General features: G+C 38.0%; 4 non-coding genes across 4 annotated transcripts; 3 read left to right on the forward strand and 1 right to left on the reverse strand.

Annotated features, from left to right (window-relative positions):
• The first annotated feature begins 1,337 nt into the window (after nt 1-1,337).
• On the forward strand, nt 1,338-1,410 carry trnaf-gaa (transfer RNA phenylalanine (anticodon GAA)). Its single transcript has one exon. It is a non-coding gene; the product is annotated as a tRNA-Phe (tRNA).
• A 13,534-nt stretch (nt 1,411-14,944) lies between these two features.
• On the forward strand, nt 14,945-15,026 carry trnas-gcu (transfer RNA serine (anticodon GCU)). Its single transcript has one exon. It is a non-coding gene; the product is annotated as a tRNA-Ser (tRNA).
• Nucleotides 15,027-18,156: 3,130 nt separating this feature from the next.
• Nucleotides 18,157-18,229, reverse strand: trnar-ucg (transfer RNA arginine (anticodon UCG)). The gene has a single exon. It is a non-coding gene; the product is annotated as a tRNA-Arg (tRNA).
• A 2,731-nt stretch (nt 18,230-20,960) lies between these two features.
• trnar-acg (transfer RNA arginine (anticodon ACG)) lies at nt 20,961-21,033 on the forward strand. The gene has a single exon. It is a non-coding gene; the product is annotated as a tRNA-Arg (tRNA).
• The last annotated feature ends 226 nt before the right edge of the window (nt 21,034-21,259 follow it).

Genomic DNA, 21,259 nt, shown 5'->3' on the forward strand with positions numbered 1-21,259 from the left:
CCTGAGCTTAGTTCTACTTTGCAGTGTGATATGTTTTGCTCACAGAAAACACTTTCTACATGGATCAACCTTAAAAAAAAAAAAATGCAACAATAAAAAATGCTGTAATGGATATAATTTTTTTTTTGTAACCAGACATACAGGAAGTGATTACTTCTGTGCAGGACGTTAGGCCTGTTTAGGTTCTTGAAATCACTTTGGAAAGGAAAAATAATGTTAAACAGTTAAGGACATTTTAAACAAAATAATACAACTTTAGCTTGAGCAATTTTAGTTGATTTTATTCAAATTAAAGTTTTCATTTTCGTTCCCTGTAGAGATTCTAATCCTTGATTCTAATCAAACAATAATTAACTTTATTAAGCTTCCTAACTGTTCACTGAGTCTGTGCTAGAGTGGGGTGTGAGAAGCTAGCACTGGATCTGCATCTTTCACAACTCTGGGCTGTATTTCTGTGCTGGTTGGACACAGACGCTTGTCTGTTGACATAAGCAAGTTTATGCTAGAATGTTCCTTCTTGGTGGAAAGCAGAAGACTGTAAAGGTCTGAGTGTCTGCGGGAAGTGTGTCCGAGTGGTCTAAGATGCTGGATTTAGGCTCCAGTCTCTCTGGAGGCGTGGGTTTAAACCCCACTGCTGCCAGGGAAATGTTTCAAGGCACTGATTTAGTGTCCTGTCTATGCTAAAGTGGGGTGTGATAACCTAGCAGTCTGGATCTTAACTTTGGTAGATATTTCTGTGCTGGTAAACTTACACGCTCACACTAGCTTGCATCCTGTTTCCGCTCTTTGGAGGTGTGGGTTAAATCCCACCGCTGTCAGAGAAACTTTTTTTTTTTAATCTCACCTAAATGTCTGCTCAGTCAGTGTATTTGTATTTACAATGGTAAAATTTTGTTGCACAGTAACTTACACAAAGCACAATGGAGTTTAAAATATAACTATGTAATATGTAAACACTTTATGTAAATACTCACCAAGATGGAAATTCTTTGACATTATTTTGTGTGCAGGATTCGAAACGATCTGTGTTGTTATGGAGGAATGCACAGTGCATTGGGGATTCGGCCTTAATAGTCCTGCAGTAGGCAAAGTGCTGGGTACTTGGGATTGATGAATGTGCACAAATCTGGCTGTTTTAATCAAGATTATCCTGCAAGATTTTTTTCAATTACCTTAAGTTCCCCATTATAGGCTAACCTGCAATTTTGTAAAGCTACCTCAAACAAGAGGTTGAGGCTATAGAGTGCCAATGAACTTTGCAAAGTGTGTGGGGTCTTAACAAAACAAAGGCTCACACTCGCGTCCCGTTGCTAATGCTCACAGCAATGTGTGCCGTTACCGAAATAGCTCAGTTGGGAGAGCGTTAGACTGAAGTTCTAAAGGTCCCTGGTTAGATCCCAGGTTTCGGCAATTGGTTTGCTTCTAGAGAGGTGGCGTATGTTTGTGTCATTGGCTAGGGAGTGCTGATGAACATTGCAAAGCCCTTGTGGCTTTGGATCTTGTTGTTCTTGACAAGACCATTTTTAAGCCTGTTTGGTAAAGGAATTGTGCCAGAAAGCTACATTTAAAGACACCGTGATTTTCAAATCTATCCCTGGGTCTAGGTGTTTTACAAGGGTGTACTGACTTAGGACCTGCTTAAGCGCATTTGCTTTAGGAAGTGTGCATGGTACAGTCTTTGTACACAGGCCCCTCCTGAGCCTGGGTTTACATGCAGGTACTGTGGCACAGTGGTTTTTCTAACCGATATAGCGGTTACACCTCACAAAAGGGAGAAGCTCTTCAAAGTTTTCTTCCAGTAAGCCACACTAGACTGTAACTAAAGAGACAGCTGTTGTGTACCATTTGAAGTCCACTGGTGGCCAATATACACTAGAGGTGATGATGCATGTAAACCTGCAGATGGCAGTAAATGACATGAAAAGAGCCTAGAAGTGAACTTGACTGGACCTGGACACAACAGAAACATGTGAAGCGTAACAGTAGCCATGAACATTAAACCTGAACAAAGCTTCAGCACAGATACCTGGTGTGTGGAGTGCAGTCAGACTGAAACACTGGAATTACCACAGAAATTTAAAATAGCATGGAGCTATAAAATTATTTAATTACAACAATATATTTTGTAGAATAGAAAAGTGTTTTTTACTTTATAGAAATAAGACATATAGGAGCTCCATATTTGAATATTTTACTGGCTATATTTTTTTAGGACATGTGTGTGTGTAATTTACATAATGTGACACATTTGAGGCACAGAGCCCTCTTCAGATCAACCCACGCATTCTCAATAGGATTCAGGTCTGGGCTCATTTCAAAACGTTAATCTTCTTCTTGACTTGTTGATTCTTTGGGTCACCATCATGCTGAAAGATGAAGTTCCTCTTCATCTTCAGCTTTCTAGCAGAAGCCTGAAGGTTTTGTGCCATCATTGATTGGTATTTGTAAATGTTCATTGAATCCTCCACTTTGACTAAGGCCCCAGTTCCAGCTGAAGAAAAAATAGCCCCAACTCATGATGCTGCCACCACCATGCTTCACTGTGCGTATGGTGATCTTTTGGTGATTTGCAATGTCATTTTCACACCAAACTTACCTTTGTTTCTTTAGACCATAACACATTTTCTCACATGCTTTTGGGAGACTTCAAATGTGTTTAGCTAAATTTAGCCAGGCTTGGATGTTTTTCTTCAGAAGAAAAGGCTTGCCAGCCTACCCCATGACCCAGACATATGAAGAATATGGGAGATTGTTAAGATTGTCTACACATTGTTCTACACATCCTGTACTTGCCAGTACTGACCAGTTTTCTTCTCATCTTTTCATCAATTTTGGAGTGTAGTTCTTGTTAATGTCACTGTGCCATATTTTTTCCACTTGATGATGACTGTCTTCACTGTGTTCGATGGTATATCAAATGCCTTGGAAATTTTTCTGTACACTTCTCCTGACTGATACCTTTCAACAGTGAGATCCCTCTGATGTTTAGAAGCTATCTGTGGACCATGGCTTTTGCTGTAAGATGTAACTAAGAAAATGTCAGGAAAAGCCTACTGGAACAGCTGAACTTTATTTGGGGTTAAACAGTGTCACTTTAAATAATGGCAGGTGTGTCCTGACTCCTATTTAACATGAGTTTGAATGAGATTGCTTAATTCTGAACACAGTCACATCCCCAATTATAAGAGAAAAAGTTCTGAAATGATTTATCTTGGTCTCAATTTTTTACATCACATAAACCTGGCATTTTAACAGGGTGTGTAAAATCTTTACATCCACTGTATGACACAACACAGATCTGTAAGTCTAAGATATGTTTAAGAGATGAAGTCAGATGTAGTAGACTCTACTGAACTTACTATCAGAGGTCTAAAGCTCTCAGATTCTGCTCTCTATCACTGTGCTCTTGTAGTAACACAGTGATACAGAGTCAGTGAAAGGCTTTACAAAAACATTATAATGGCAAATACACATGCAAGAGGTTTCTAAAAACCATGAACTATGAACTTTTTATCAGTTAACCACAAACATAAATAAAAGCTGTGGTAACAGATGCAGCTTGAAGAAATAGCAAATAAAAATGAAGAGGGTTTAAACTACACATTAATCACAGTAAATTCACAAGTCTATATATTATTGGGCCAGTCAATAATCAGTTTGATCAGCCAGATAAAACATGATGAAATGGCTGAATAATAAACAGCAGCAGTGTCATAACTGGTTTTGCACAAGATTAATATTTCAAGCAAATAGTATATGCTATATTTAATAATGCAGTTGTCCTTTAAGAAATAGGTACACAAGGGACTAGTATATCATGAAGAGTAATATACAGGCCACAGTTTCTGGACACATCTATACTCTGGCATTCATTTCATTAAAGTATGTGGGTTTAAAATATTGTGATGCATGATCAAGCAAATAAGTAAAGTAAAAAAGTAAATTTATCTAAAGTGGATTTTGTGTGTTTAATCACCTCATGGGAGTGAACAAGTATGTCATGTAAATAGAAAGATGTTGAAATGTGAAATCTGTTTCCTTTTATTTTATATTTCTTGTTCTGCTTTACATTTAATAAAGAACATACAGAAACAACAAACTCAGCAGTATTTGAGAGAGAAATGCATCAGTGCATACAGTTTAAATATAAGGTTTAATGTAAATGTGACATAGAGTATACTTGTTCTTCTATCATACATACTGCTGATATAATATCCTAACCCCTGTCCTGGTTACTGTTAGTGCCTAAGCTCATTTCAGAGATACCATTCTGATTAAACAACACAACTGTCCACTTCAGACTAAACTGTCATAAGAATACATACTTATCTAATGTCAATTCTCTGACAAACAAAAGCACCTGCTGTGTCAGAAACACTGAAAACTGGAAACCTCTGGAAATCTGAATGTAAAGCCAGGATGTTTCAGTAAGAATCAACAATCTGACAACAACATTGGTGACACTGTCATGTGATGCTGTGGGGTGGAGCTCTTTAAAGCTTTATGGTGTTAACATATTAGATTACAGAAAGATCTGGACTATTTTCACTGAGCTAAGACCAGTCATCATGTTCACTGTTATATTCATGTATCTGTGGCTTTCACTAGGTGAGTTAACATTGACTTTTTGTTATTGCAGAAATATTAACTAGATTATATTAAATATTAGTCTGTGTGGTGATGCAGTGTGAAAATGCAGAGTGTGGGTCTGACTTAAGTATTTCCTGTTGATTATTTAAAGGTTAAAAACATTATGTTCTCTTCTCTATGACAGGTGACTCCATGGCAGATTCAATAGAGCCACTTTTCACTCAGAAAGTTGTAGATGAAGGTGATGTTACTCTGTCCTGCAGATACAAATTCAGCAGTACTGCAGGAAACAGCAACCTTCAGTGGTACAGACAATATCCAAAATATAAACCTGATTTCATTCTTAATATTCTTCCAAGTGGAACTTTTGATTCTGGCCCTCCATCAAGAATGTCTGTTAAAGTTAATGTTACACATGTGAACATGATCATCTCCTCTGCTGCTGTATCAGACTCTGCTCTATACTACTGTGCTCTGCAGCCCACAGTGACAGGAAATCCAGCTGCACTGTACAAAAACTAAGACAGTTTTTTTATATTGAATATATATACAGAATTTTGAATTTACATGCCATATTTGGAAATCCTTTCTCTCTTGTTATTAATAGTTTAGATTTGTAACACGTGTGATTATTAGGATACAGCTGATTCCATTAGAGTGATAGATTTTCTCTATTTTCTCAGTAATCCCAGAAGTCCCCAAATCCAAAAGTGTTTAGATTTTCTGCAGAGACAGAACAACACACACCTCCCTTCCATCACCATCACTACATTCAGGAAAATATTGCTAGCATCCTGAAAATCTGTATAGTAATCCCTCGCTACTTCGCGGTTCAGGTTTTGCAGTTCAAGTTCCACTGTGATTTTTTAAAGATTATTCATCGAAAAATAAAAATAACAACGCTTTCCCCGGATGCCAGACAAAGAGAGAAACTCTCACAGAGGCTTTGTACATACCCACGGGCACTCAGACAAGGCACGTGATTGGCTCCCGGCGCGAGATCTGAACTGATTGGCTGCGCATCATCGCATCCTCTCTCAGCTTCTTCCCTTGTTGTACTGTATCTCGCCACTCTCGTTCATGCTGTCAACTGTGTCTCGCGTATTGTGTTTTCATTAAGCCCTTACAATGCCTCATAAGCGCCGTGCAAAAGATTCCACTAGTGAGCCCAAGAGGAAGAGGAAGATTATGACCATAATTGAAAAGGTCAAACTAAGGTTTTATAGTTAAATAGATTTAAGTAAAATATATGTGAGTGAGTGAATGTATAATATTAAAGTTTTATAATTAAATAGATTTAAGTAAAATTATAGTATAAATATAAATATATAAAGTATAAATATACATATTTTAAACATTCTGGTACCCACACACACATATACGGAATTTCCTAGGGGGGGCACTCCTACTTCACGGATTATCGCGAGGGGTTCCGGACCCCATTAACCGCGATAAACGAGGGATCACTGTATTTGATCAATGTAGTTTATAGTAATAGACATCTGTATATTATATTCATAGCACATGTATATTCATCTGTATATTATATTCATAGCACATATATATTCATCTGTATATTATATTCATAGTACATATATATTCATTATTTGTATATTGTATTCATAGAACATACATACTGTTTATAGTAATAGCCATATATTTTGTTACAGCACATATCCTTCTGTAAATCTGTATATTATGTTCATAGTACACACACATCTGTAAATCACTTCCATATCACCACCTTATTTAACTAATTTAAATCCTGTAAAAAACTGTATACCCTGCACTTGCTACTATTAGACCTAAACTGCATTTCGTTGCCTTGTACTTGTACATGTGTAATAACAATAAAGTTTAATCTAATCTAATCTAATCTAATCTAATATACACATATGTGTGTGTGTGTGTGTGTACTGAACTACAAGTGTATTGTACTGAGAAAATCATATACATTTAAAAGATATGTTTATCATATATTTATTTACTTTTTTAAAAAAGTAATTAAAAAAATGTGTGCAGTTGTTTTATTCTAAAATGGATATGTTTTGTCAGGCTGCTTGACTGACAAAAGAGAACTGACCGGGACACTTTTCTGCAAGGAGTGGAGCTTCCCCAGCAGATAAGTGTGGCAAAGCATTTACTGCCAAACCCAAGAGGGCTTCCGACAGCACACGTGGAACATGGACATGCTGTTATCGAGTTCCAGGAACCTGAAAATTTTAAGGCTGAGGCACTAATTTGCCACCGCAAAATGCTAGAACTGGGACTGTGGTAACACATACAGATGTATCTGCACCTGGCACCAGCACCAATGGACTTTGCAATGCATTGTGGGGTCTTGGCAAGCCAAAGGCTTTACAATGGTTGGCGGCCATGCCTTGTAGTTATGAATCGTAGGAAAAAGAGTTACCGGACCCCAAGAAACTCACACAAATACTCTAGCATCTAGAAATAGCTCAGTTAGGTGATCTTAATCTGATGATCTGAAGGTCTCAGGTTTGATCCTGGGTTTTGGCAATTGGTTCATTTGGTCATTTGCTGCATAAGTTCACATCCTGCCATACCTTCGGGATATGAAACTTAGGAAAAAGAGCTACTGCAAACAGTCAATTCATTAGTTAATGATCCTGATATACATATTTACTCTTGTAATATATATTCACAAGTATTAACTCTCCTTTTTCAAGTCAAGAGTCAAGTTTTTAACCTTTCGGCAACATGCAGGTGAGTTCGGTCGTTGATTTGGCTAACTTTGGTTGACAGTTCTTTAATACTCACATTTATATTAGATATGTAAGCTGTTTTGGCCGTGACGACCATTTATATAGATATGTTTGCAATGCTTTTGCTGGGCGTGATTTACTGGTTTAACTTATAAACTACTATTGATTATATCAATAATAAATAATATACAGTGTGAAGTCTTTGCTGTTATTGCGCGCCTTTTTTTCCCCCAGATGAACGCAAAAACGGGGGAACACTCGACTGGAAAAAAACATTACACTATACAGTATGTCCCACTGAGTACAATTGTGTGACTGTTTATGTGTTATAATAATGATATAACACATAATTGATTATGTTTATGTAAGTTTTTTCTCTTGTATGTTTTTTCTTGTCCTTAGACTTACTTTGTTCATTTGTCATGTGGGGCATTCATCTTTTATTCTATCTAGCTAGGGTGCCAACTTAAACAAACCTTAAAAAGAGCCCAATTTGTCTGAAATAGTGATGACCGGTTCGTGAACGAATCGTTCTTTTGAACCGGTTCTTTTTAGTGAACTTGATGAACCAGTTCACCAAATCGGACTGATTCGTTCTAAACAGTTTGCGTCTTGAGTCAGCGCTGATCCACACGTTACTAAAGTTATTCACTTTTGGTCTCTAAATAAACTCTAAATAAACTAATATCCCGGAGTATATGTAACTCCTGTACACTGAACTGAGACATGTTGTGCTAAGAGAACTGTGAGCTCGAGCTGTTGATACTGCGCATGCGTGAATCACTGAACCGATACAGCGAATGATCAGTACAGAACTGAGAACTGTTTCTTTCGGACGCGTCCGAGAATCGATGAGCTGTTGATACTGCGCATGCGTGAATCACTGAACCGATACAGCGAATCATCAGTACAGAACTGAGAACTGTTTCTTTCGGAAGGGTCCGACATACTGAGAACCGATGAGCTGTTGTTACTGCACATGTGTGAATCACTGAACTGATACAGCAACAAATGTACATGGTTATGATTTAATGTCTTATCAATGTATGAGTGTTTGATGGAGCGAAAGAAACATTTTAAAAGTATGCTTTTTTTTTGTAAGTTTTTGTAAGTTGATGAAGATTAGTTTATTCACTTTATATCTATAAGACACGTAAAACATCCACGTTTACACATCAATGCCTGTACTGGGTGTTTAAGTTGCAAAACTTAAATGTAAGAAATGTATTCAACTAAAGTTATGATTACAAAGAACTTTTCGAATGTGTTAAATTGATTGTATTAATAGGAGGGGGATATACATCTCTCCTAATTCAAGTGAAGATGCGAGTTGAAAATTTGAACCATGAGAGCAGCTTTGTTTGTCATAGAGCAAAGCCAAACTAAGGCTGCAAAAGAGGATCAAAAGACACCTATGGTTGTGTAAGATTTGAACCGCAGCTTCCACCTGGGACAATAGAGTCTATAGACAATAGACTACAGGACATTTACAGCTATGAGGGAACTGGTGCTATAGAGAGAGCAGAAGTAAAAACTCTTATGGAGATTACATTCTGTCTTTTGCATGAACAATTAAATTCCATACCAACACCATCAGTTCGACATTAGGAGCCAGTGGCCATACTTCTTCCATCACAAGTCTATCTGTGCCTTCTTCAAGTTGCTCACTGACATTGATGTTCCTAATGCTTTCAAAATGTCCAAAATGGAAAGGCAATCATTGAGTACTTCAAGAACAAATCAAAAAGTAAAGGATGTCCTATCCCACCCTGAAAACACAGAGATGGCACACCTGCATATCAAGTTTCTAATGTCCCATTTTCAGGAACATGAAGATGGACTGGTGTTGCATGCAGATGTGAGTATTCGGTTTTCTGCTTTACTAAGTAATATTATGTATTCTGACTTGTGTATTGTGTCTCCTCTACAGGTTGCTGCATCTGCTGTTGAGAAGAAACTTGATCTAACTGCAAGTCCTCATCTCATTTGGCTTGGTTAGTGTCTTATTAAAATGTTAAGAAGAAACATTGACAAATGGGGGAGATACAATAAAAAAAACATTTCTGTTGTATACAGTTGTAAATGAATAGTTTACCCAAAAAGTTTTCCATGTTTACTCACCCTTTTTCCAAACCTGTATAAATTTCTTTGCTCTGCTGAATGCTCTAAACTTGTATTGTTTTCCTACTGATACTTTTTAGGTGAATTAAAAAAATTTTACAAAGTCTTCTCAATGGCAAATCTTGAAATTGTTGTTATATATTTTTGGTTTATTTTTTATTTTAGGTATGGCAGAGCAGACAGATGCTGTCCGATGGATGATAAGCCTAGAGGGCCGTGTTATTTGTGAGTGGGTCCAGTCATCATTTTTGACTGCACTTGCAACACTGTTTGCTGTGTACTACGTCTTTAACCTGCAGTATCAAGAGGGCACTTGTTTCACATTGGATTTTCTTCAAAGGTGTGACACTTAAGCTTTCCATATTGTATTTTATTTCCTCTAAGAATCATCTTCACAAGAATTTTGATACATGATTCTGTCATACAATGGTACTTTGTTATATTTGTCTTTATACGCTTCATTGGAATAAACCCAGAAAGAGGCTCAAAGACCTGCAGAGGCAAGGTGGTCTCCAAGAAGACAGGCAAGGTGGTGAATAAAAAGTCTGCAACAGTTAATCCAAAGGTTGCCTCTACTGAAAAATCTTGTGTATTTCGAATGGGATTTCATCTAGGTAAGTAAATTTGCTTTAATAAATAAATGCCGAAAATAGGGTGCCAGGTTCAGTGATCAAATCAACTTGTGTGGCATCTTGCTCTCTGATTGAGTCTTGGGGCATGGCAGTGCTGCTTTTCTCAAACCTGTTCTATTATACTAATTAGGAAGAATTTGCTGCTTTTGTCAGAGAAGTGTGAGCGATCACAGTTTTCCGAGTGACAGGCGGAGAAACAGTTCATTTTATTGAAGATGATCAACTGGCTTCAAGAGTTCAGTCTTTTTCCTATTTTAACACAAAAACAGCATAATTAATTTTTTTGTAAACCAGATGATTTTCTCTATGAGTTTTGGTTGAAGCAGAGACCAGCCAAAAACAAGCAGGCTGGGTGGCACACAAACTGTGGCTAAAACACTGAAATCCAATGCGGTATTTCTCAAGGCCAGCATTTCATTTTATTGAAGATGATCAGCTGGCTTCAAGAGTTCAGTCGGTTTCCTATTTTAACACAAAAACAGCACAATTTTGTTTTTGTAAACCAGATGATTTTCTCTATGAGGTTTGGTTGAAGCAGAGACCAATCAAAAGCAAGCTGCTTTTTGTCAGAGAATTCTTGGCTATGTTACAGTTGGAGCAACTACAAAGCAACCTCCCCATCAAGGAATCAAAACACTGTCTTCCGCAGGCAAGTCGAGAGCTGTGCCACTTTTGTCCAAGACGTCTTGGCCTTCCTAGAGTTTGAACTGGGCAGAAAAGCAGCCTCCCCGTTGGGGAATCGAACCCCGGTCTTCCAGGTGACAGGCGGAGATACTGTCCACTATACTAACGAGGAACACTTGTCCTGAAACTTGACGGCTGCCGGCAACTGGGACTAGACTGCGCCTGCCCCAGTGCAAGTTAAATGCTGAAAATAGGGTGCCAGGTTAAGTGATCAAATCAAACTGTGTGGCATCTTGCTCTCTGATTGAGTCTTGGGGCTTGGAAGTGCTGCTTTTGTAAAACGTGTTCCATTATATTAACTAGAATCAATTTGCTACTTTTGTCAGAGAAGTCTTGGCTTTGTTACATTTAGCACATGTAGCACCCCGCGTGACAGGCGGAGATACTGTCCACTATACTAACGAGGAACACCTGTCCTGAAAGTTGAAGGCTGCGTGGCAGGCAACAATTCTACCACTGAATCACCAATGCCTACTTTAAGGTGTCATGGACACCTTTGGCAGAGGTGGCCGGCCCTTTTAATGGTTCTTCTCAAGCTACGTCTGTTTTGTACTTGACCCGGTTTATCTTTTCCTACTGTGGCAGCGATTTGCTCAACTCGACGGTGCTTTGGTCCACAACTTCCGAAGGCGGCCACAGCTGTCCGTCGGTCTTGCGGCTGTTTACCCTGTCATCGATTTGACCCCTCATTGAGCTATGATCGCGGTTCAGCCATATGAGCAGAGTAAGACATTCATATGTGCTTCGTGAATCTGTGAATCTGTGAATCTGTTCATCAGATTTGAAAGAGAGCACCTTAAGCATAAGTCAATTTCAGCGCCACTGACAGTTTGTACACCCTGATGTGCTGCGCTATTAATTTGCAAATTCATCAACATGCGATTTCTCTGGAAAATTTTCCGTAGTGTGTGATTGCGTGAGTGAATGAGAGTGTGTGTGCCCTGCGATGGGTTGGCACTCCATCCTGGGTGTATTCTCCCTTGATGCCCGATGACGCCTGAGCCGAGGTAGTTCGGATAAGCGGTAGAAAATGAATGAATGAATGAATCAACATGCTATTAGCCTGTTCATAAAATTCGTAAGAGTGCACTTATACTTGGGAGGTTGCACTTTACACTATGCTTGTTAACAATGATAATGAAAAGTTTTTTTCTTAATCTATTATTAAATATTTTTATCCACATCTCGCAAGCCCTGTTAGAACCTGTGCACACGTCATATCCGTCGTGTTTGATGTTTTTCTTTAACTTGTTTATTTTTGTTTAAATCCAAACACAACACTGAGCTGCACGGAGCAACATCCTACATCCGACTTTAGAGACAGAAAGAAAACTCCATGGATTTCCGCGCTCCTCCCGACCAAACTCAGTCAGCTCACGGTAAGAGAATGTGACTTTAATGTCATAGTGTTTTTACAATAAAGCAGGTTTAAATTACACCGTGTTACAGTCTAATGTTTTCTATCTAAGCGAGATCCTCTTTTGAAGTGAATTAGCACAATGCTACTTACTGTGCTAGCGAACTTGGACACAGGTATAAATGACAGTAAAAATACTGAACCGAATCGATGAGCTTGACTTAAGAATCGATTTTAATTTCACAATAAAATATTTCCTCTGTTGTTTGGTGACTTTTCACAATCCTCACTACAGGTTTTACAGTAAAGCAGGTGTAACATAGTGATTAGACACATACATGATTAGCTCCGGACTTTTAGTTACAATGTGTTTTCTACCTGTAGAATGTAGCTAATCATTTCATTTACACAACAGCACAGTGAGGGTCATATTGTATTTAAGGGTTAATATCAAATATTACAGACTTTTATTTAATTATAGTTTATTATTATTCTCTCTCTCTCTCTCTCTCTCTCTCTCTCTCTCTCTCTCTCTCTCTCTGAAATCCAGCCGACTGGGGCCAAACACATAACCAGGTTGGTTATTGAAGGAGAGAACAACTATGACCTGGTCAACTTGATTGCGGAGCCCAACCGTCTGCGTGCCCAAGTACACACACACAAACACATACATACACACACTCATACATAAACACACAAAAACTCTTTTTTTTTGTATGTTTCAGTAAATTGTCTAGATGTTTAGCAATATATAACTTGTGCTCTGTCAGATTCATGCAGTTGACATGAGTTAGCTTTATTTGTGTGGAAACAAAGCCACACCCACTAATGACTTATTTACAGATACTCACATTCATGTATATAACTTGCTTATTCAATCATATCTTGTGCTCTCACCAAAACCAAGTCAGCCAATGAGCGGTTAACGCTCAGTTCCAGTCCCAAACACAGATACAATTGGAGGGTTGAGTCAGGAAGGGCATCAGACATAAAACCTGTGCCAAATCAAAACACGTGGTTCGGACGATCCGCTGTGGCGACCCCGAACAAGGAGCAGCCGAAGGACAACAACAACTTGCCTATTCAATCATCATACACGAATCAAATAGATGAAACACTGTAATTTACTGTCATTCATGTGTGTGTGCAGGTCGAGCAGATTGCTGCTGTGCTTCAGGCGAGGGAAGCTGGCCAGGACATGGTAAGTACTCTGATGCATACAATAATTCTTAGACAAATGCTACACAATTTTATTCTGCAGTCATTACACACACTTTGCAATTTATAGCCAAAATATACAGTAAGCTCCCTAGATAGGTTGAATCTTTGGCCTGAAATGAAACATGTCCTGTTTGATACACAGTATAAGGACAAGCTCTCTTTTGCTTGATGAAGAGCTCTTAAGAACACTTGCTAGGGCAAAATGGAGACCAGATATTTCTTCAATCTGCTCAATAGAAATCTGCTGAATAGAATACATGCAGTAAGACAATAAATCTGGAATATCATCACAATTATTAAGACCAGAGCAATAATAGTATAATATTGTTATAATAAACTGTTATTAAAATTTGGTAATTATCATTATATATAAAAGAAATATAATCAGTGCATGTCTACTTTTCTTTTTTCAGCATTTTCCTGCACTCAAGAAGAGGAGGAGAAAGAACTGTATATAACTGTGTATATTATTGTATAAACTGTATTCTATTGTATGTACTTCAGCCTATAAATAATTATGGGGCAAAACTGTGTTTATTCAATATTTTACTGCATTTATTCTTGTTTCAGATTATTTGTTGAATGTCGTTCATAACTTATTACCAATACTTCACCACATGAGTGGATAGAAGCTACATTTTTTTTTTTTTTCTTGAATAAATCATTTAGTATATTTCATGCATCAGGGTTCACATTTCTGTGCATTGTGTCATACATACACCTTTAAGATATGGTTAGAATTTAATACCAAATCAAATTTCCCTTAAAATATTACTTGTCAAAGTACCACTAACTTTATATTTAAATCTAAAAAAAATTATCAATACATACAATGTTTTTCTTAAATAGTTATTCTTAAATATCAGTAGTTATGACTAGACTGATGTGCAAATGTTAAATTCATACAAATATCATATTCAAATTTCAAATATCAAAATATCAATATCAAATTTCAGCTGAAATTGCAGTAATTCTGTTTTTTTTTTTTAACCACGATCATTCCGCAAGATTTATTTTACTTTACATTCACTATTATAGGCTAACCTGCAATTTTGAAAATTCCTAATTAATTCAATTAATTTTCACATTTTACTGTTAATTCCAATGGAAAGTTTTTCCAGTCGTGAAAATTCCTGGAATTTTGCAAGCCTACCACCAACAAGAGGCTAAGACTATGGAGCACTGATGAACTTTGCAAAGCGTTATAGGTTCTTGGCAACTCAAAGGCTTTACAATGGTTCTGGCTTCCATGCCCTCAAGGTGTGAATCTTAGGGGGGAAAAAAATAGTGTTACCAGACCTCAAGAAACTCACATGCTTAAACGAGCTCACATGCTCATACGCCATTGCTGAAATAGCTCAGTTAGGTGGGTGTTAGACTGGTGAGCTTAAGGTTCCTTGTTTGATCCTGGCTTTTGGCAATTGGTTTGTTTAGAGACAGGTGGTGTAAGTTCAGATCCTCAAGCTATATCGTCTAAAGAGTTCCAGTGAACTATGCACAGCCCTTGTGGCATTGAATCTTGACAAGAATGTTTTAAGCCCGTTCAAGCATGCTTCAGAGCTACATTTAAAGACCCTGGGCTTTTCATAGTGTGATTTGGTGTATTTTTGCCGGATGAGGTGGCCGAGTGGTTAAGGCGATGGATTGCTAATCCATTGTGCTCTGCATACGTAGGTTCAAATCCCACCCTCATCGATGCCCCTACTTTACATTAACACATTTGATTGATGCACACCAAATGCTTTTCGCCTGTGGTATATGGGTCTACGGCATTAGACCCTTCTTAAGTGCATAAGCTTTGTAGACAGGCCCCTCATGACCCTAGCCTAACATGCAGCTGAATGGTCTAAGGTTCCAAAGAAGCCTCTGGTCTCTTTGGAGCTGTGGGTTCAAATCCCACTGCTTCTGTGAAAACCTTTCAAGGCACAGATTAGGCTTCCTACCTCTTCCATGAGTCTTTTCTAGAGTGGGGTGATAAAACCTAGCACTGGGTAAGCTCACACTAGCTTGTATTCTGTTGGTGCTCTTTAGAGTTATGGATTTAAATCCCATTGTTGTCAGGGAAACTTTTCAAGGCACTTGAATTCTAGCAACTAAATCCAACTGATTAAGCTTTCTAACGGTTCCCTAGCACTGGGTCTGCAACTGTGAGCCATATCTCTGTGCTGATTACACACAGATGCTTCTTAGTTCAGGTGAGACAGCAGAATACTTCTCACTAACAACATTCACAGGTCCTCTGGTAGCATTGCCGAGTGGTCTAAGGCGCTGTATTTAGGCTTAAGTTTCCAGCTGTGAACATTCCTGGAATTTTGCAACCCTAGTCACAAATAAACTACAGTGGGGCTCGAAAGTTTTGGGCACCCCATGTAAAAAATTTTATTAATGTGCATAAAGAAGCCAAGAAAAGATGGAAAAATCTCCAAAAGGCTTCAAATTACAGATTAGACATTCTTATAATTTGTCAAAAAAAGTTTTATTTTATTTCCATCATTTACGCTTTCAAAATAACAGAAAACAAAAATATGGCATTCCGAACAGAGGATTTTGGCATCTGAAAATGCTTTGCTATCTTCTTATAGCCTTCTCCTGCTTTGTGAGTGTCAACTATTTTCAGTTTCAGTTTTCTAGACAACTGCTTAGAAGAACCCATGGTGCTGATTGTTGGGGCAAAGGTCAGATGACTCTGGGCATTTAAAACCTTTGAGATTGACATCACCTGGTCTTTCCAGATGATGATTGAGAAAAATCCATGACACTGTCAGGTCTCAGCTTTTCAAAGGGGGTGGTGCATGCTATAAACTCTGCAGGGTGCCCAAACTTTTGCAGACACCATTTTTTTATTTTCTGTTACTTTGAAAGTGTAAATGATGGAAATAAAATCTAACTTTTTTTTGACAAATTACAAGAATGTTTAATCTGTAATTTGAAGCCTTTTGGAGATTTTTCCATCTTTTCTTGGCTTCTTTATGCACATTAGTACAATTTTTTTTACCTGGGGTGCCCAAACTTTCGAACCCCACTATATCTGTGTTCTTTTCTACCTTTAAAACTAAAGAATGTATACAACTCGTTTAGTTATTAAGATTTATTTGTTTCTGGTAAAGAAATACAAAAATGCCCATTACTGGATGAAAAATGAAAACACAAGAAACCTTAAAAAAGTATTAATGCAGTAGCAAACAGTACTTTTAACAGTTAGTGGTATAACAATCTAAACTATATATACTGCAATTATTAAATAAAATTATTTTCTGAAGAAAAGGCAATATTTTAAAGTGAATTTTAAATTAGAACTATTGAAACACAATGCAAAATGTATTAAACAGTAAACCTTGCACCCAAATGAGCGACATATTTTAAAGTTGGAGACTTCAAATGGAATCGGAGGAATCGGATCGGAAGAGAAAAAGTGGTATCGGTACATCTCTAACTTACACACTCATTTTTTTATATGATATATTAATTATATCGAAAATAAATAATATACAGTGTGAAGTCTTTGCTATTTTAAATACGTTCAATAGTACACTGTGTGTACTGACCATGTACGAGTATATTGCATCTTTTCACATTTGCACATTTCACATTTTTCACCCTTATGTAACTGTTCTTAATTTCGTTTTAATTACTGTATGTAAACTGCTCTGCAATTTCTGGATTTGCTCCCAAGAATTTCACTCACCAAGGCACATGTGCTGTGGTGATGTGACAATAAAAGTTACTTGACTTGACTTGACTTGACTTGACATGTTTAACGCTTTCCATGAGGTAAATGGAAAGGGTGCCTGCTAAACATATTTCCTATAAAATTTATTTTATTTATTTTCATTAATGCAATTTAATATATAAGTGTATTTTTCTTATGGGCGTGTCCTGTCCCACACACATATAATGGTTCTGAAGCCTATGGATTTCAGGAAGCAGTAGCGTGGTCAATGCTGTAGGTAAAACACGGAATGGAGTTTAATTTATTAGGCATTCCTCAAGCAGAATGGATTCGACTGGCGGCGCTCTGAAAAGTAATATAAAAAAAGACATATGCGCTGAATAGAGACGTTAAAAGTGGGTGGGTCCAAAATTATTGGTCTTAAAAAGTGGGTGGGTCCTGTCCCACCCACATATAATGGTTCTGACGCTCATAACCACTGGTATCGGATTAGGATCGGTCACGCACCACCGATACCCGTTTCACTCAAAACGCTTGGATCGGCATAGATACAATACAGAGCACTTATGTACGTCGCTCTGGTTAAGGGCGTCTGCCAAATGCTGTAAATGTAAATGTTATAACATAAAAATGTTAGAATAAATTACTAGAAAAAATAGCAACCTTTTTAGAGCTTGACATGGAATACCACCAGCTTGTAACATTTGACATTAGGAAGCTCAAAAAAATTCAAATCTTGCTGATACCACTACATATTGAAGAGCATGACTTGGAATAGAATCAGCTTGTAACATTTGACAGAAAGTTCTATTAAGAAGCTCAAATTGCCTCAGGAGTTACAGCATTTAGGAAGCCTTTTTCAGCACAGCTTGAAAGGAAGCAGAAGACAAACCTGCACCAGCCTGGAATCAAACCCCAGTACACCACTAGTGCACTCTGCACCAAGCTCTTTTGCTAGCTATCTGAGCAATGATTGTTCAGGGTGCCTTTTTAAGAAGCTGAAGCTTTACCTGTTAGGCCTTCAGCTTTGATTTTCAAAGTCCATTTCAATGTTTTTTCATCCGGCTCACACATGTGACAGACCAGATTGTGAAGGTGATAATGAGCAGCAGCAAACAGAAGTGCTTGGCAGTTCCTAAATAACACCTTATAAGTTGACCCAGATGGGACTCGAACCCACAATCCTCAGCTCCGAAGGCTGATGCCTTATCCATTAGGCCACTAGGCCTGCAGACAAATGTTTCAGAAAAAAAAAATTTAAACCATATATCATTTTCTACTGCTGAGTTTATTATCCGCATTCACTCCAATCCTTCACCATTGTCCAGATAGATCTGAAAAGCTCTGGAAAGCAACAATTGAGCCTTCTTCAAATAAGATGTTTAAAGAAACACATCCCCAAAACATTCTGTTTAATGCAAGAATAAAAGGCAGCTTGGCAAAATCCAAATCTTGCTGATACCACTACATTTTGGAGAGCATGACTTGGAATAGAATCAGCTTGTAACATGACAGAAAGTTCCATTTAGAGGCTCAAATTGACTCGGTGGGTACAGCACTTATGAAGACTTTTACGGCACAGTCTGAAAGGCAGCAAAGCACAAACCTGCACCACCCGGGAATCGGAATAAACGGCAGGCAGGAATTAATGGCTGCTTTGGAAAAAATTAACCTTACTTATACCACTACCTTTTTAGAGCTTGACATGGAATACCACCAGCTTGTAACATTTGACAGAAAGTTCTATTAGGAAGCTCAAAAAAGTGTAAATCTTGCTGATACCACTACATATTGAAGAGCATGACTTGGAATAGAATCAGCTTGTAACATATGACAGAAAGTTCTATTAAGAAGCTCAAATTGCCTCTGGAGTTACAGCACTTAGGAAGCCTTTTTCAGCACAGCTTGAAACAAAGCAGAAGACAAACCTGCACCAGCCAGGAATCGAACCGAGTTCACAAGAATGGGAATTTTGCATGATACCACTACACCACTGGTGCACTGTGCCCCGGGCTCTTTTGCTAGTTATCCTAGCATTTGTTGTTAAGGACCTGCAGGATTCTTGAACTTCAGGGTGCCTTCTTAAGAGCTAACTAGAAGTGCACCCAGATGCTACTCCAACCCACAATCATCATGTGAAGCTGAAGCTTTACCTGTTAGGCCTTCAGCTTTGATTTTTTGATTTTTTTGACAAAACAGTCAATTGGCCGAAACATAGTCTTAGTCACACACAATCGGTTGTAAATGAAAAAAAAAAAAAAAAAAAACAATGTTTCACTACTGTTTTGTAAGATTGTAAAAAATTTTGTCCTTGTACAAAAATGCTAATTTTTGTCCTTGTACACAAATGGGATTTGTGATTTCATAGGAGATGGTGTATAAGTGTAAGTATATAAATATTACAGATTGTAACTGTAATTACACCTTCATATTATTTTATTATAACTGAATTATTATTTGAGAATTGACAAACGTTGTATGTTTGTGAAAACATAAATAAAAAAGTTAGTATGTGATTCTCATTTTCTGAATTAATATTTAGAATATTTTTGTTGATGCTGTTATTGAATATGATTGTAGAGACTACTGATCATTCATTAAAGAAACAATGCATATGTTTATCCACAGACTGTTTATGACTCAGTGTCAGTTGTGATGACATACAGTCACATCAATCAGCTGCATGAAGACTGCAGAGAACTGCTATACAGGACCAAGATGGTATTATTAACAATAAACAACACTAAAGTCTCTTCTTGGTGAGTTAGGCTTCTGTTCCCCACATTCACTTCAATAATAAAAATAAATAAATATGTAATATATACATATTGAGCACTTTATTGTAAATATATTATAAAGATACACATATATTATAAAGATACACACACACATATACACTTTTCTGCAAGGAGTGGAGCTTCCCCAGCAGATCAGTGTGGCAAAGCATTTACTGCCAAACCCAAGAGGGCTTCCGACAGCACACGTGGAACATGTACATGCTGTTATCGAGTTCCAGGAGTTCAAGGGTGAGTTAGTAATTCACCACCACAAACATGCTAGATCTGAGACTATGGTATCACATGCAGATGTAGCTGCACCTGGCACGAGCCTGCGTGTTTAATTATTGCTGTCAACCCTAATTGTTGCAGGTCAACGCCATGATCCTGGTGGCTTACTGGATTAAGTTTTGGCCTCTTGCATCAAAGACAATGGGTTTTGTCCAAAGACTTTTCAGTTTAGCGCTTAGATGCCTCCAGCAGAAACCCAGAACACCAGAAACTCAAAACAGCAGTGCCCCTGTGGTCTAATGGATAAGGCACTGGCCTCCTAAGCCAGTGATTGTGGGTTTGTGTCCCATCTGAGGTGTGCTGAAGCAGAGTGGGGCAGCAGAATTGTGCTGGGAGCAAAACCAAGCAATCAATAAAACACACCCATCTTCTACTAAGAACAGCCTACATTTTAGCTCTTAGATGCCTCCAGCAGAAACCCAAAATGCCAGAAATTCAAAACAGCAGTGACTTAATACAGCCTTGCACCAGTGGTCTCCTAAGCCAGGGATTGTAGGTTTGAGTCCTATTTAGCAGTACCCTGAAGCAGAGTGGCGCAGCGGAAGCGTGCTGGGCCCATAACCCAGAGGTCGATGGATCGAAACCATCCTCTGCTAAGAGCAGCCTATGTTCTAACTAAATGCAGGTTGTCCAAAATCAAAAAAGAAAGTTTTAATCCAAACTTAAATACTGGACCTGAAAAAAAGACGCACTGTTAAAAAAATACTGCTTTATACGTCTCAACAAATAAAGTTAATAAACTCATATAGGTGATCTAAGGACAAGAGGAATCCTAAATTGAATGACTGAAATGACTTTAACTTTTCATATACGAACAACTACCGAACGTTTCTCTGACCCAGATTGAGCTGTAAAAACTATAATTTGCCCGTTCCAAGGTCAGTCTAAACAGGGCCAGTGGCGCAATGGATAACGCGTCTGACTACGGATCAGAAGATTCTAGGTTCGACTCCTGGCTGGCTCGGTCTATTTTCACATCTCGTCCAACCTTCCTGCTTAGTAACAAAGTTTACAAAGATCCCTGGTTTAGCCCAAGTGAACAGATCAGGTCAAGTGTGTGATCATGACATTGGGTGGGTTACATGTTGCAGAAGGTGAAAGATATCCAGTATTGACAGAAGTCACCACCCCTGAATTGAAGAGGCAAAAACAGAGAACATATTAAAGCTGCTCACATTCTTTTCTCATCC

The sequence above is a fragment of the Tachysurus vachellii genome, chromosome 7 (genome assembly GCF_030014155.1).
Source record: "Tachysurus vachellii isolate PV-2020 chromosome 7, HZAU_Pvac_v1, whole genome shotgun sequence".
Classification (NCBI taxonomy): Eukaryota; Metazoa; Chordata; class Actinopteri; order Siluriformes; family Bagridae; genus Tachysurus; species Tachysurus vachellii.